General features: G+C 37.3%; 1 protein-coding gene across 2 annotated transcripts in view; it reads right to left on the bottom strand.

The window, feature by feature from the left end:
* HDAC8 (histone deacetylase 8) overlaps positions 1–16,951 on the bottom strand; it is a 517,539-nt gene that overhangs the window by 201,857 nt on the left and 298,731 nt on the right. The gene's annotated exons all lie outside the window — the stretch shown is intronic.

Below are 16,951 nucleotides of genomic sequence, written 5' to 3'. Positions count from 1 at the left end.
ATCTGGGCAAATATAAAAGATATTTTCTTATTCAGCTTTCAGTTTCTTTAAAAGATAATTTTGGACCATGTTGGGAGTAGGGGGTCCAGTGGTGTTGCCTATATGCTGAGAGTAAAGGAGTGCTGCTGAGGGCAAGGAGGAATTAGGCAGACTACCAGGTTTGGGGTAGAGAGTAAGATGAGTGAGACAGTCCAGACAAAAGGCAGCATAGTCCAAGGGTTTGGGAGAGTATGGCCCAGAGCTGTCATAGCTGGTGCAGTTTTGCCTGAGCATTGTATCATGTGGTTGGTTTATCTGGTCTCCCCATGCCTCCTCCTGGGGCCCATGCAATGTGCCCCTGTTACGAGGCCACAATGAACAACAGGATTGTGGAAAGCTATCCTCAGTTATATGTGCTATAATCTCTGTAACTTCATTATTATTTAATAAATCTTTAAAAATTTTTTTTGAAATCTTGGAATTTTACTTCCACTTGCACTGAAATACAAGAATATGGATTCTGACTTTAAAAAGGGATATTTGAAGACTTGCTTTCTCAAGTCAGAGTTGCAACATCTATGTTTAAAAAAGCAGAAAAATAAGAAACTGAAATATCAGTGAGGTCTCTAGCTCATGGAAAAAAGTGAAATATTTCAAAGAAATTTGGTGAAATTGTAAATAAGAAATGAAAACATGATGAAAGCTATCTTTATATATGTTAATAATTGATCTTACTGTGCTGTATGTGACAGAATGTATTCAAATAGTTTTGAGATAATTCGCCATTTAAGTTGTGGTGTCATTTTTGGACCATTCATTCAGAATTAAAGAAAAAGTATGGAATATTTTAAATGTAGACATAATGAGCTTATTAACAGTCAAAGTTGTTACAGGTTTTCAAACTAGAAATGAAAAGCCTACTGAGGCATCTTACAGGTAAATTATCATACTGTATTTCTGGAGAAATACACACAATAACTTAAAGGCTGAAAAAGCCTTGGACAGTGGATATTGCTGAATACCTACTGGATGAAAAGTTAATAACTCATGGCACTGAAATTTTTTCCAATGGGCAGAAAGTTGTTGCTTTAAAGATTTAGCTGAAAACATGAAAAATTAATTAATATCTCATTTGCATAATTGTAATTTCACCTTACAAACAGGCAAGTCTACAAATGTGCCTGGACTTGCTGCTTTGCTTGTGCTGATCTGGTATCCGCACCAAATAATCTTTGAAGAAGATAATATTTTATGTGAATGCTTGGAAACAAACATAAATGGGATTAAAATATGCCTCCCTTTTCAAACTACGTATCTATTTCAAACTACATATCAATACGTATTGAATTTTCTTCATATGCTTCAACTAGAATACACATCAAACACAATGAATGTACAAAGAGGTATGTGAAATCAAGCACATACCATTAAGCCATATGTTAAAGAGATGTAGAAAAATGTATGACAATACCACTCTTCTCATGAAATTTCTTTTTCTTTTGGAAAATACAGTTATTTCTTTACCAAAACATGCTATTTGTGTTAACATGCACTTGATTAAGTATTCTTATTTTAAATGAATTAATAAATATAATAAAATTTGAAAAGATAATTGACTGTTTAAAGCAAAAACAATTGCAATGTATTGTAGGGTCTATAACATCTACAAAAGTAAAATATATGTCTACAATCACATAAATGAAGGGAAAGGGAAAAATGAAAGAACACTGCTGTAATGGTGTGACATTACATGTAAAGTAACACAAAATATATGAAGGTAGACTGAGACAAGTTAAAATGTATACTGTAAATCCCAGAGCAATCAAAAACATTCAAAACAGTTATTGCAAATAAGCAAATAAAGGAGATGAAATGAAACACTAAAAATTCCTCAATTAAAAAAGGGGCAGGAAAAGAAAAAAGAAAATAAAAAAATGCAGATTGGACAAAGAGAAAACAAATAGGAAGATGGACTTAAACCTAAACTTACCAATAATTCATTAAATGTAAATAGTCTAAGCACCCCAACTAGTAAGGCAGAAGTTGTCAGGTTGGATAAAAAAAAGCATGGCCCAACTATATATGCTATATATAAGAAATCCACATTAAACATTAAGACACAGAGGTGAAAAATAAAAGAGAAAAAGATATGCTACTTAAACATTAATCATAATGGAGTAAGTGTGGCAATATTAAAATCAGACAAAGTAGACTTCAGAACAAGTGATATTATGAGAGATAAATAGGGATATTTCATAATAATAAAAGGGTCAACTCATCAAGAAGATATAACAAGCCTAAATATGCATATCTAATAAGAGAGTTATAACATACATGAAACCCCAAACTGACACAATTCAAAGGAGAAACAGCTGAATCTACAGTCATGGCTGGAGTTTCCCAACTCTCTCAGTAATTAACAGAACAAGCAGACAGAAAATCAGTAGTGATATGGAAGATGTAAACAACACTATCCATCAATCTGAATAATTGACAATGATAGAAAATGCCACTCAATAACACCGTAATACAAATCTTATACAAGTTGCACATAAAACACTCCTCAAAATAGATCATAGGGGGGCAAAACACAAATTTTAATAAACACAAAAAGGATGGAAATCATGCAGAGTATGCTCTTTGAGCAAGATAAAATTAAATTTGAATTAAAATCAATAACAGAAAAATATCTGGAATTTCCCCAAATATTTGGACATTAACTTAAAAATTCACAAAGGTCATATAAAATATTTTGAGTTAAATGAATATAAAACATCAAAATTTGTGGTATACAGCTAAAGCAGTACTTAACTGGAAATTTATAACTTAAAATGCCTACATTTGAAAAGAATAAAATCAATGGACTTAGTTTCTGCTTAAGAAACTAAAAAAGAATTTCAAAAAAATCCAAAGTGAGCAAAAGAAAGGAAATAACAAAGATATGAGCAGAAATCAATGAAACAGAAAATAGAAAAATAAAGTCAATGAAACCAAAACCTGGTTGACTGAAAAAATTCAATAAAATTAATAAACCTGTAACTAAATGAACAAGAAAAAAAAGAGAAATTACCAATATCAGGAATGAAAGAGGGGCTATCATTACAGATCCCATAGATATTAAAAAGTTAAGGGAATATTATGAATAAAAGGGCAAATTCCTTGAAAGACCAAAATGGAACATAGAAAATATGAGTAGCCATATAACTATTAAAGAAATTAATGCATAATTGAAAAATCTTCCCACAGAACAAATGTTAAAATAAATTGGGTAGAGGGAAATACTAGTGGTCAATGACAGGGTAAGGGGTATGGTATGTATGAGTTTTTTCTTTTTATTTCTTTTTCTGGAGTGACATAAATGTTCTGGAAATGATCATGGTGATGAATATACAACTATGCGATGATATTGTGAGCCACTGACTACACACGAAGTATGAAATGTTCATGCATTATGAATGTTCGTGTTTGTATGTTGATTGGTTTTGTTAATAAAAATTTAAAAAAAAGAATTAGAAAAAAATCTTCCCACAAAGAAAACTCTAGGTGTAAATGTTCTTACTGGTGAATTCTATCAAACATTTAAGGAAGAAATAATACAAATTCTAAACAAATGCAATTAAACAGAGGAAAAGAGAATACTTCCCAATAATTTTATGAAATAATCATTGCTCTGATTTCAAAACCAGAAAAATATATTATAAGAAAACAAAAGGGCAATATCCCTCATCAACAAGATGCACAAAAATCCTTTACAAAATTTCATCAAACTGAATCTAGCAATGTATAAAAAGGATGATACATCATGACCAAGTAGGATTTATCCCATGAATGAAAGGTGATTTAACATTAAAAGCAATCAATATACATGTGGGAGATGACATCCAGTAGCAAAAGTCTCCCTGGTGGTGTGGGGGATGATTCCCAGGGATAACCCTGGCTCAGGCACTGTGGGATCAACAATCCTACCCTGACCAAAAGGGGGAAAAGAAGTGTAACAAATCAGGTAGCAGTGGCTAAAAGAGTTTAAATAGAGTGGAGAGGCTACTCTGGAGGCCACTCTTTTGCAAGCTTCAGTTAGACAATTCTGCCTATCATAGATTGCCAAACCACAACCAAAACCACTGCTGCCAATCCTAAAGAATACCTAGGGTGGTTCTGGGAAGATGGCTGAATAGAGAAGCTCGAGATTAGCTCTCACCCATGGAAAAGTTAGAGAAGGGACAAGAGGGTGACTAGGGTGGCAATTTGGGAGAGCGGCTGACCTGGGAGAGACTTCTGCACCACAGAGGGCACCCTGGCTGCAGAGGCCAAGGAACTGAGAGGCAGAAAGCTGGAGCCTGGCATGGAGGCATGGAGCCCACAGGAGTACACGGGTGGGAGCCAGGAACTAGGATGTATGCCCGGCCATGTTCCTCAGGCATGCTACCCTCACCAGTTCAGCCCTGTGACCAGCAACTTACCCCACACCACACGTACCCAAACCTGGTCATCTGCTCCCATTCCCCATGCTCCAGGTACCCCCACCCCACCAGCCTCCAGTGCACATACCTGCCACACCCACCCACCCCAAGTGCAGCCCAACCCACCTCTCCTGCATCCCTCCCAAGGACTACCTCCCCCTCCTTGTTCCCTGCATGCTGTTGCCAGTGCATAAAGGCTGTGGCCACTAACCTCCACACCCAAGCTACCCCTGTTCCCCTGCCCACAGTATCACACAGCCTCACGCCATCCCCCCTGAGGTTGTGCATCAGTTTATGGCACTCCTAGGCCCATGTATGTGCATGGGTCCCCAATTACATCATTCAGTTCTGGGAACTGCACTTGACAACAGTCCTAGAACTGTGCATGTGCATGGCCCTCAGCAACACTTCCCAGCTCTTAGAAAGTGCTGACTTACACAGTCGGGTCACATCTGCCCCCAGTCCACAAAGGCATAATGCCTTCCTGATGCTACAGCTCTATGCATGTGCACAGAGGGCCCTGTGCCTTAGACCACTGCACACCAGGGTTACACCCCCCAGACTGGCGCATCTGTACAGCTACAATCTCCCTGGCCACTGGGTGCCCATGTTCACAAGTATCAGTGTAACACCCCCAAACTGCACCTATACCTGCTCTGGAACAAATTACCACACTGACTGCCTCACCCCATACCCTGCTCCCTGCTGTACAACTATCCCACAAACACAAGACCTGAGACTACTGAAAGAAATCAAGTCCCAAAGTAAATCTATCTAGATATTTACATGCCACAAAGACAGCAGAAGATCCCTAAGCATATCATACTGCAGACAGATATAGCCCCGCCTAATGACTGAATTAAAACACAAGAGGAGACACAGATGCTGGAACAACTAATTGAAGATGTTAATCAACTCTACTTAATAAAATAAGTTGGATAGCAAATGACATAAAGGAGATCAAGAAGACAGTAGAAGAGCATAAAGAGGAATGTGAAAGAATAAATAGAAAAATAGTGGATATCACAGAGACTAAAGACTCTGTTGACTAAATAAAGAATATACTAGAGGCACATAACATCAGATTTGAAGAGACAGAAGAACAAATAAGAGATATAGAGGACAGGATAACTGACTTTGAAGACACAAAACAGCAAATGGCAAAAAAGATGGAAAAAAATTGAATTGGATCTCAGGGAAATGATAGTCAAAACAAAGTGCACAAATATAAGAATCATTGGTGTCCCAGAAGGAGAAGAGAGGAGTAAAGGGCTAGGAAGAGTAGTTGAGGATATAATGTGGGAAAACTTCCCAACCTTCATAAAAGACATAAATATACAAGTCAAAGATGCCCAATGAACTCCAAACAGAATAAATCCAAATATGCCTCCCCCAAGACACATATTAATCAATCTGTCAAATGTTGAAGAGAAGCAGAAAATCCTGAAAGCAGCAAGAGAAAAACATTCTACTACATACAAGAGAAACTAAATAAGACTGAGTACAGACTACACAACTAGCACTCTGGAGGTGAGAAGGCAGTGGTATGATATATTCAATATCCTGAAAGAGAAAGACTTCCAGCCAAGAATTCTGCACCCAGCCAATCTGTCTTCAAAACTGAGGGAGAGATTAAAGTTTTCACAGACAAAGAAGGCCTGAAAAAATTCATCAACAAGAGAGCAGCCACACAAGAAATACTAAAAGGAGTTCTGCTGGCAGACAAAAAAAGACAAGAGAGGACGGTCCAGAGGAGGGTACAGAATTGAAAGCACCACTAAGGGTAATTTAAAGGATACAAAGAGAAAGAAGGAAAAGAATATGTAGATCTGACAAATAAAATAAAAATGATGAGACGGTGGATTCAAGAAATGCCTTTTCAGTAATAACTTTGAATGCTAACAGACTAAACTTACCAATTAAAAGATACAGATTGGCAGAATGGATTAAGAAACAAAATCCAGCTATATGCTGCTTACAAGAGACTCATCTTAGACACAAGGATACAAATAGATGGAAAGTGAAATGATGGAAAATGATTTTCCACACAAGTTGTAACCAAAAGAAAGCAGGAGTAGCTATACTAATATGGGACAAAATAGACTTTAAATGTAAAGACATCATAAGAGACAAAGAAGGACATGTTATACTAATTAAACAGTCAAATCACCAAGAAGATACAACAATCATAAATGTTTATGCTCCCAATCAAGGAGCTCCAAAGTACATGAGACAGACATTGGCAAAACAGAAGGGAGCGATAGATATTGCAACAATAATATTAGGAGACTTCAATACACCACTCCCCTCTATAGATAGAACAACCAGACAGATCAACAAGGAACAGAGAAGTTAAATAACTTGACAAATGAATTAGATCTAATAGACATATACAGGTCATTGCACCTCAAAGCACAAAGACATACATTCTTCTTTAGTGCTCATGGATTCTCCAGGATAGATCATATGCAAGGGCACAAAACAGATCTTTACAAATTTAAAAACACTGAAATTCTTCCAAGCACTTTCTCTGACCACAATGGGATGAAGCTGGATCTCAATAACCACCAAAGAATGAGAACATTCACAAATATATGGAGATTAAATAACACACTCTTAAAGAACCAGTTGGTCAAAGAAGAAATTACTGGAGAAATCAGTAGCTATCTGGGGATGAGAGAAAATGAGAATACAGCTTATCAGAACTTATGGGATGTGGCAAAGGATGTGCTGAGAGGAAAATTTATTGCCCTAAAATGCCTATATTAAAAAAGAACAAAACTGAGGACTTAACTGCTCACACGGAGGAACTAGAGAAGGAATAGCAAACTAACCCCAAAACAAACAGAACAACAGAAATAACAAAAGATCAAAGCAGAGATAAATTAATGGGAGAACAAAAGAACAACAGAAAGAATCAATAAAACCAAAAGCTGGTTTCCTGAGCAAATCAATAAAATTGATGGACCACTAGCAAGACTGACAAAATAAAAAAGAGAGAGGATGCAAATAAATGAAATGAGAAATGAGAAGGGGTGCATTACCATAGACCCTTATGGAATAAAAGAAATTATAAGAGGATATTATTAACAACTATGGGCCATCAAACTAGACAACTTAGATGAAATGGACAAATTCCTGGAGACACAAACAAGCTACACTGACTCAGGAAGAAATAGAAGATCTCAGCAAACCAATCACAAGTAAAGACATTCAATCAGTCATCAAAAATCTCCCTACAAAAAAACCCCTGGGCCAGATGGCTTTACAGGGGAATTTTACCAAACATTCCAAAAAGAACTAACACCAAACCTGCTCAAACTTTTTCAAAAAATTTTTCATTTTATGAAGCTAATATTATTTTAATGCCAAAACCAGGTAAAGTTGCTATAAGAAAGGAATACAACAGGCCAATCTTCCTAATGAACATAGATGCAAAACCTCCCAATAAAATTTGGATTTGACAAGTCGAATCCAAAAACATTAAAAGAATTATACACCATGACCACTTGGGGATTATAGCAGGAATGCAAGGATGGTTCAACACAAGAAAATCAATTAATGTAATACAGCACATTAACAAATCAAAAGGGAAAAATCACATGATCATCTTGATTAATGCTGAAAAAGTATTTGAAAAAATTCAGCATCCTTTTGTGATAAAAACTCTCCAAGAGATAGGAATCAAAGGTAACTATCTCAATATGATAAAGGGAATATATGAAAAACCGATAGCCAGCATCATTCTCAATGGAGAGAAATTGAAAGGTTTCCCCCTAAGATCAGGAATAAGAGAAGGATGTCCACTGTCACCACTATTATTCAACATTGTGCTAGAGTTCTAGCTAGAACAATCAGGCAGGACAAAGAAATATAAGGCATCCACATTGAAAAGGAAGAAGTAAAACTCTCAGTATTTGCAGATGATATGATACTATACTTGGAAGATCCTGAGAAATCTACAGCAAAGTTACTAGAGCTAACAAACAAATTCAGCAAGGTGGTGGGATATAAAATTACTGTGCAAAAATCAGTAACATTTCTATACACAAGCAATGAGCTAGATGAGGAGTCAGTTAAGAAAAAAATTCCCTTCAAAAAAGCAACTAAAAGAATGACATACTTAGGAATGAACTTAATTAGGGATGTAAAAGACTTGTACACAGAAAACTGCAACATTGCTAAAAGAAATCAAAGGAGGAGGAGAATCAAGATGGCAGCTTAGCAATGTGTGCATTTTAGTTCCTCCTCCAGAACAAGTACTAAATAACCAGAAACAGTACAGAACAACTTCTGGGACCACATCAGTGACCGGACACACAGTGTACCACAGTCTGGACCAGCTGGACCGACTGCAAGCCCCCCAGAACCATGAGTTCCTCAAGCTGTGGCGGCCGGTGCCCTTTCCCACAGGCTGCTTCCCAGAGGGGAAAGGAAAGGAAATTTACCAGCATCAGTGGCTGAGCCCAACCAAATGCCAATCATGGAATTAATTAACAAATTCTGACTACTAAAAATAGGCCCAGCTCAGGTGAATCTGTTCAAAGCAGAGGTCGCTCATTTTTGCCCCAGCACCAAAGGGGCAGGCCTGACAGAAAAAGAGAAAAAAAAAAGGAAACAGGTTTTTGGGGCTGTGTTTGTACAAAGGCTTCACTGCCTTTGGATTCAGCAGCAGGACTTCTCAGGCTGCAATTGCCCCAGGCATAGGCAGAAACAAGCTCATTTGAGGGCTTGTCTGGAGCCTGTGCTTTCCCCAGGGGAGGGATGAAGCCCAATTCAGGTGGAATCCCTCCCTCAAGGAATTCAGACACCAGGGCTTGGTAATTTGAAGCCATTAAAACCAGCCTACAACCTCTCCTCTGTCTCCACCATGTCCTCAGCAGGGAGAGTCTGCCAAAGTTGAAGGTACTGCATCACCTTATGCTGGTGGGACCTGCAGGCAGACAAGCGCCACATACTGGGCAGGATAAGAAAAACAGAGCCCAGAGACTTCACAGGAAAGTCTTTCAACCTGCTGGGTCTCACCCTCAGGGAAAACTGATGCAGGTGACCCTTTTCTCCTGATAGGAGGCAGTTTGGTCTGGGAAAATCCAGCTGGGGTCTATAATACCTAAGTAGACCCTCCTAAGGGTGGGGGGGAAAGGCACCATACAAGCAGGGCAAGAAACAAGAACTGAAAAATTCTGATCTGTTAAACAAACCCTATGCTAGAGGTTCAGAAAAAGCTGAACTGAATGTCAAAGAACAGATAGACAACAAATTTATCCAGCAAGAAAACCCTAGGTAAAAGAAGTGAAAGCAATCTCCAGAATAAACTAATTAAGGTAATTAAATGCCTAGACACCAGCAAAAAATAACAAATCACACTAGGAAAATTGAAGATATGGCCCAGTCAAAGGAACAAACCAACAATTCAAATGAGGTACAGGAGCTGAAACAATTAATTCAGAATATATGAACAGACATGGAAAACCCTATCAAAACCCAAATCAATGAATTAAAGGAGGATATAAAGAAGGCAAGGAATGAACCAAAAGAAGAAATCAAAAGTCTGAAAAAACAAATCCCAGAACTTATGGGAATGAAAGGCACAGTAGAAGAGATGAAAGAAACAATGGAAACCTACAATGGTAGATTTCGAGAGGCAGAAGATAGGATTAGTGAACTGGAGGGCAGAACATCTGAAATCTGACAAGAAAAAGAAAATATAGGGAAAAAATGGAAAAATATGAGCAGGGATGCAGGGAATTGAAGAACAATATGAAGCACATGAATATACATGTTGTGGGTGTCCCAGAAGGAGAAAAGAAGGGGAAAGGAGGAGAAAAACTAATGGAGGAAATTATCACTGAAAATTTCCCAACTCTTATAAAAGACTTAAAATTACAGATGCAAGAAGTGTAGCGTACCCCAAAGAGAACAGATCCAAATAGACATACTCCAAGACATTTACTAATCAGAATGTCAGAGGTCAAAGAGAAAGAGAGAATCTTGAAGCAGCAAGAGAAAAGCAATCCATCACATACAAGGGAAACCCAATAAGTCTATGCATAGATTTCTCAGCAGAAACCATGGAGGTGAGAATACAGTGGGCTGATATATTTAAATTATTAAAAGAGAAAAACTGCCAACCAAGAATTCTATATCCAGCAAAATTGTCCTTCAAAAATGAGGGAGAAATTAAAACATTTTCAGACAAAAAATCACTGAGAGAATTTGTGACCAAGAGACCAGCTCTGCAAGAAATACTAAGGGGAGCACTAGAGACAGATACGAAAAGACAGAAGAGAGAGGTGTGGAGAAAAGAATAGAAATGAAGACTATGAGTAAAGGTAAAAAGAAGGAAAATTAGACATAACATATAAAATCCAAAAGACAAAATGGTAGAAGAAAGTACTATCTGTACAGTAATAACACTAAATGGTAATGGATTAAACTTCCCAATCAAAAGACATAGACTGGCAGAATGGATTAAAAAACAGGACCCATCTATATGCTGTCTCTACACAAAGGACATGAGGGCAAGGACACAAATGGACATTCGCACACCAATGTTTATAGCAGCATTATTTATAATTACCAAGAGATGGAAACAGCCAAAATGTCCATCAACAGACAGGTGGCTAAACAAACTGTGGTATATACATATGATGGAATATTATGTAGCTATAAGACAGAATAAAGTTATGGAGCGTGTAACAACATGGATGGACCTTAAGAACATCATGCTGAGTGAGATTAGCCAAAAAGAAAAGGACAAATACTGTATGGTCTCGCTGATATGAACTGACATTAGTGAATAAACTTGGAATATTTCATCGGTAACAGACGCCATCAGGAGATAGAAATAGGGTAAGATATTGGGTAATTGGAGCTGAAGGATACAGATTGTGCAATAGGACTGGATACAAAATCTCAGAAATGGACAGCACAATACTACCTAACTGTAATACAATTATGTTAAAACACTGAATGAAGCTGAATGTGAGAATGATAGATAGAGGAGGACTGGGGGCATAAATGAAATGAGAAAGAAAGTTAGACGATAAAGATTGAGATGATATAATCTAGGAATGCCTAGAGCATATAACGATAGTAAATAAATGTACAAATTTAAAAAATGTTTTTGCATGAGGAAGAACAAAGGAATGACATTACTGCAAGGTGCTGAAAATAGATGGTAATTAATATTTTAAAATTTCAACTTATGTGTGAGACTAAAGCAAAAAATGTTTATTTGATACAAAATTTATATTTTGACTAGTGCATTTCCTAATATAACTTATGTAGATAGCTTGGTCGAACAACATAAGTACATGGAACCTTGGTTAGGACATGAGATTTTGTTGGTTTGTCCAGAGTGATACCTCGATAAATCCCAGAGTGATTTGATCAGTGAGTGGAAAAGTATTTGCAAAGTCCCCGTCAGGGAATGGTGAGAACGGGGAGAAATTCAACTTCCCCAAGTTGAATTCCTGATATTCTCACAAGCAGTGTGGACAGCCAAAGCTATAGGCTGAGCCCCAAGTCTTGGGGCTTGTTCATATGAAACTTAAACCCACAAAGGATAGGTCAAGCCTACTTAAAATTAGGCCTAAGAGTCACCCCCAAGAGAACCTCTTTTGTTGCTCAGATGTGGCCTCTCTGTCCAGCCAACACAGCGAGCAAACTCACAACCCTCCCCCCTGTCTACATGGGACATGACTCCCAGGGATGTGGACCTTCCTGACAATGTGGGACAGAAATCCTGGAATGAGCTGAGACTCAGCATCAAGGGATTGAGAAAAACCCTAGAATGAGCTGAGATCCAGCATCAAGGGATTGAGAAAGCCTTCTCGACCAAAAGGGGGAAGAGTGAAATGAGACAAAGTGTCAATGGCTGAGAGATTCCAAACAGAGTCGAGAGGTCATCCTGGAGGATATTCTTACGCATTAAGTAGATATCATCTTGTTATACAAGATGTAATGGAGAGGCTGAAGGGAAATGCCTGAAAATCTAGAGCTGTGTTTCAGTAGCCATGTTTTTTTGATGATGATTGTATAATGATATAGCTTTCACAATGTGACTGTGTGATTGTGAAAACCTTGTGTCTGATGCTCTTTTTATCTACCTTGTCAACAGATGAGTAGAACATATGGAATAAAAATAAATAATAGGGGGAACAAATGTTAAAATTAATTTAGTTTGAAATGTTAGTTATTAGTGAAAGGGAGGGGTAAGGGGTATGGTATGTATAAATTTTTTTCTGTTTTCGTTTTATTTCTTTTTCTGAATAGATGCAAATGTTCTAGGAAATGATCATGATGATGAATATGCAACTATGTGATGATATTGTGAATTACTGATTATATATGTAGAACAGAATGATCGTATATTAGGAATGTTTGTGTTTCTTTCTTGTAATTTTTTAATTAATAAAAAAACTAAAAAAAAAGAAATCAAAGGAGATCTAACTAGGAGGAAAGACATTCCCTGTTCATGGATAGGAAGGCTAAATATAGTTAAGATGTCAAGTCTCCCCAAACTGATCTACAGATTCAACACAGTACCAATCAAAATTCCAACAACCTTCTTTGAAGATTTGGAAAAGCTAATTAACAAATTCATCTGGAAGGGAAAGAGACCCTGAATAGCTAAAAGCATCCTAAAAGTGAAGAACAAAGTGGGAGGATTAATACTCCCTGACTTTATAACCTATTATAAAACCACAGTGGTCAAAACAGCATGTACTGGCACAAAGATAGAAGCATTGATCAGTGTAATCAAATAAAGAGTGCAGAAATAGACCACCAAATCTATGGTCAACTGATTTTTGACAAGGCCTCCAAATCCTCTGAACTGGGACAAAATACCTTTTCAATAATTGGTCATGGAAGAACTGGATATCAATAGCTAAAAGAATCAAAGAGGACCCCTATCTTACACCCTACACAAAAATTAACTCAAAGTGGATCAAACTTCTAAATGTAAGAACTAGCACCATAAAGCTTCTAGAAGAAAATGTAAGGAAATATCTTCAAGTCCTAGTCATAGGAGGTAGCTTCCTAAACTTTACACCAAAAGCACAAGCAACAAAAGAAAAAATAGATAAATGGGTACTCCTTAAAATCAAATGTTTCTCCACCTCAAAAGACTTTGTCAAAAAGGTGAAGAGGCAGCCAACTCAAAGGGAGAAAATATTTGGAAATCACATATCAGAGAAAGGTTTGATTTCCTGTATATACAAAGAAATCATACAACTCAACAACAAAAGAAGAAATAACCCAATTATAAAATGGGCTAAAGATATGAATAGGCATTTTTCTGTAGAGCAAATACACATGACTCAAAAGCATATGAAGAGATACTCATTTTCATTGTCTATAAGGGAAATACAGATCAAGACTACAATGAGTTACCACCTCACACCTATAAGAATGGCTGTTATTAAACAAACAGGAAACTATAAATGTTGGAGAGGATGTGGAGAAACTGGGACACTTATGCTCTGCTGGTAGGAATGTAAAATGGTGCAGCTACTATGGAAGACTGTTTGGCAGTTCCCTAGGAAAATAAATATCGAGTTGCCCTATGACCCAGCAATAGCACTACTTGGCATATACCCAGAAGAGCTGAAAGCAACGGCACAAACAGACATTTGCACACTAATGTTCATAGCAACACTATTCACAATTGCCAAAAGATGGAAACAAACCAAATGCCCATCAACAGAAGAGTGGATCAACAAAATGTGGTATATACATACTATGCAATATTATGTAGCAGTAAGACAAAATGACATCCTGAAACAGATGACAAGATGATGAACCTTGAGGACATAATATTGAATGAAATTAACCAAACACAAAAGTATAGATACTGCATAATTCCACTTTTATGGCCAGCATAAAGGTATAATAAGAGGCTTATAATATAGAATATAGGGGACTTAGAGATATATAGGAGCTTGAGATGGGGGAACTGTTAGCTAATGAGGTGAACTCCTATGTAAGGGAATAGATAGGAGTGAAGGTGGTTCTCTAGTGGTCTATAAGTTATATTACCATATTGAAGATAAACAAGATTGAAAGGGGTTTTATAAACCTAAATGTCCCACTGATTAACACTCGAAATATGAATTAGTTCTTGCAAGAATTACTTCAAAAATATACTTGTTGTACAAAGAGTGTTTAAGTCCAGGGTAGAGGGGGAAAACTGCTATTGCATGCTATGAGCTATGTTCAAAAGGAAACTATTAGCACTACCACAGCAATAGCCGAGGTAAATAATGGGAGTAAGGACAAGAGTTAACATGAATTTAGATATCCTATTTGGCGAGGGTGTGTTTATTGGTTTTCTGTCTCTTAGGAAGAATGAAATTATCTAAAATTGAGAATGTTGATGGACTGTGGACTTTGGGCCCTCTACATGATGCCTGATGAATGCAGATGGCGGAAGGATGCACTGACAAAGAAGGAGATTGGTGAACCATGGTGTATACTTATGAACGAAGGTTGTGCTGCCACAAAAAGTAACAGTTGTGAGGCATGCAAGGATGTGAATGAACATGTGGGACATTTGGTGAGACAAAATAAGCCATCAAAGAAGAAGAATGGTATGGTCACCTTCAGAAAATGCTTATAAGAAAATAGGGGACTAGAGTGTAAGGTTTTAGAGGCAGACACATTATGTCCAGAGTGGTGATTATTATTTCTGGATTTTGAGAGGCTGTTTTATATATGTAACCTGATATTCAGAGATAAGAAAGAAGCTGAACAGGTTGGGGTTAAAGTAATTCAGAACATAGGGGTAAGGAAGACAGTGTCTATATTTTAGAACCACACGTACTTTTGAGACCATTGGAAGAAAGGTTTATTTGGTCTGGAAGAGAAATTTTCTGTAGTGCATAATCTAATTTAACCTATCTGTATAGCTCATTTGAACAATTGAAACATAGGGAGCACACACTAAGAAAGAGGCCCTTTAATCCTGTATAGATTATTGCAATGTCTGGATATATCCTAGAGTATATTAAGGAGATAATCAAAAAGTATCGGCAAAGTCCCCTGAGGGATGGGAGAAAGACTATGGAACTATTAAACCTTACCATCAGGGAATCCCCTGATACTGTGTCAAACTTTAGGGATACCCAAATCAATAGGCCATGCCCTTGATCTCGAGGCTTACTCTTGTGAAATTTATGTACGTAGTGGAGAAGCTTAGATTACCTATAGACATACCTAAGAGATACTTCTGGAGGATCTCTGTTGCTCAGAAGTGGCTTCAGTCTCTCTAAGCCCACTCTGCAAGTGAAATCATTGCCCTCACTCCTATGTGGGACATGACATCCAGGGGTAACAGTCTCCCTGGAAGCATGGAAGATGACTCCCAGGGATGAATACTGGTATCAACAATTCCACCCTGACCAAAAGGGGGAAAAGAAGTATAATTAATAAAGTATCAGTGGCAGAGAGAGTTCACATACAATCGAGAGGCTACTCTGGAGATTGCTCTTATGCAAGCTTCAGGTAGACCTTGCTACCTATCATTACCTACCAATCCCCAACCAGGACCATTGCAGCCAATCCTAAAGAACATCTAGGGCAATATATAAGATTCCACAAGGGTTCCATGTACTGGAGTAACTTTCCAGAAACATGCAACCTCCAGATGGGTCCCTGGTCTATATAAGTCCTGAAACCTAGCCCAGCCTCTCCAGAACATCAGATAGTTCCATCTCCCTACCCCATATTAATGACAGACCCTTCCAATATGAAAAAGTTAGAATTGCCATAGCCCAAACACCCCTAAAGAGAGGGATGGAAAGATCAAAGGTGATGGTGGAGTTATACAGAGAACATAGGATTTAACAAATGAATATGAATGCTGAATCATTAAATTGATATCTCTTTTAGTCGCCAGTGTTTTAGAGCAGCTAGAAGTAAAAACGTAAAATTGTGAAATTGAAACCCATGCCAAAGTCTGAAATATGTTCTACAACTTAATGTGGTGGTGTGCTTTGAAATTTTTTATATATATGTTATTTTTCACAAAAAAGAAGGAAAAAGTCAATTGTGATGATAAAAAAATATTTAAGCCCTCTAGCCTCCTATATTCTGGAGCAGCTAGAAGGAAAAATCTGAAATGATCTTGTGGTAGCTCATGACAAACTCTGGGATCTGTCCTGTAACTACTTGTTGAAGAGTGCTTTAAAAACTATTGCTTTTTTATGTCTTTGCTTTGTATATATGTTATACTATACAATAAAAAAGTTAAAAATGAAAGAAATTAATTATAGTGAATGAAAGAAAGCAGACAAAAAGTCACATTCTCAGACCAGTAGAGTGGGTAAACAATTATGTGTGGAGAAGTCAGGCATAGGGAGGACCCCAAATAATAACACTCCCACCTGTTTAAGCTGATATAATTTAATAGAGAATAATCACACCAGCCTATAAATCAGAAAAAGAACAGCCTTTTCCTCCCCTTATAACAACAATAACTAATAGACTAAGCACTTAGCAGGCACTAT

This window comes from Tamandua tetradactyla, chromosome X, assembly GCF_023851605.1.
Source record: "Tamandua tetradactyla isolate mTamTet1 chromosome X, mTamTet1.pri, whole genome shotgun sequence".
Taxonomy (NCBI): domain Eukaryota; kingdom Metazoa; phylum Chordata; class Mammalia; order Pilosa; family Myrmecophagidae; genus Tamandua; species Tamandua tetradactyla.
Note: the sequence above shows the minus strand (reverse complement) of the source record. Positions and strands in the feature narration are given on the sequence as shown.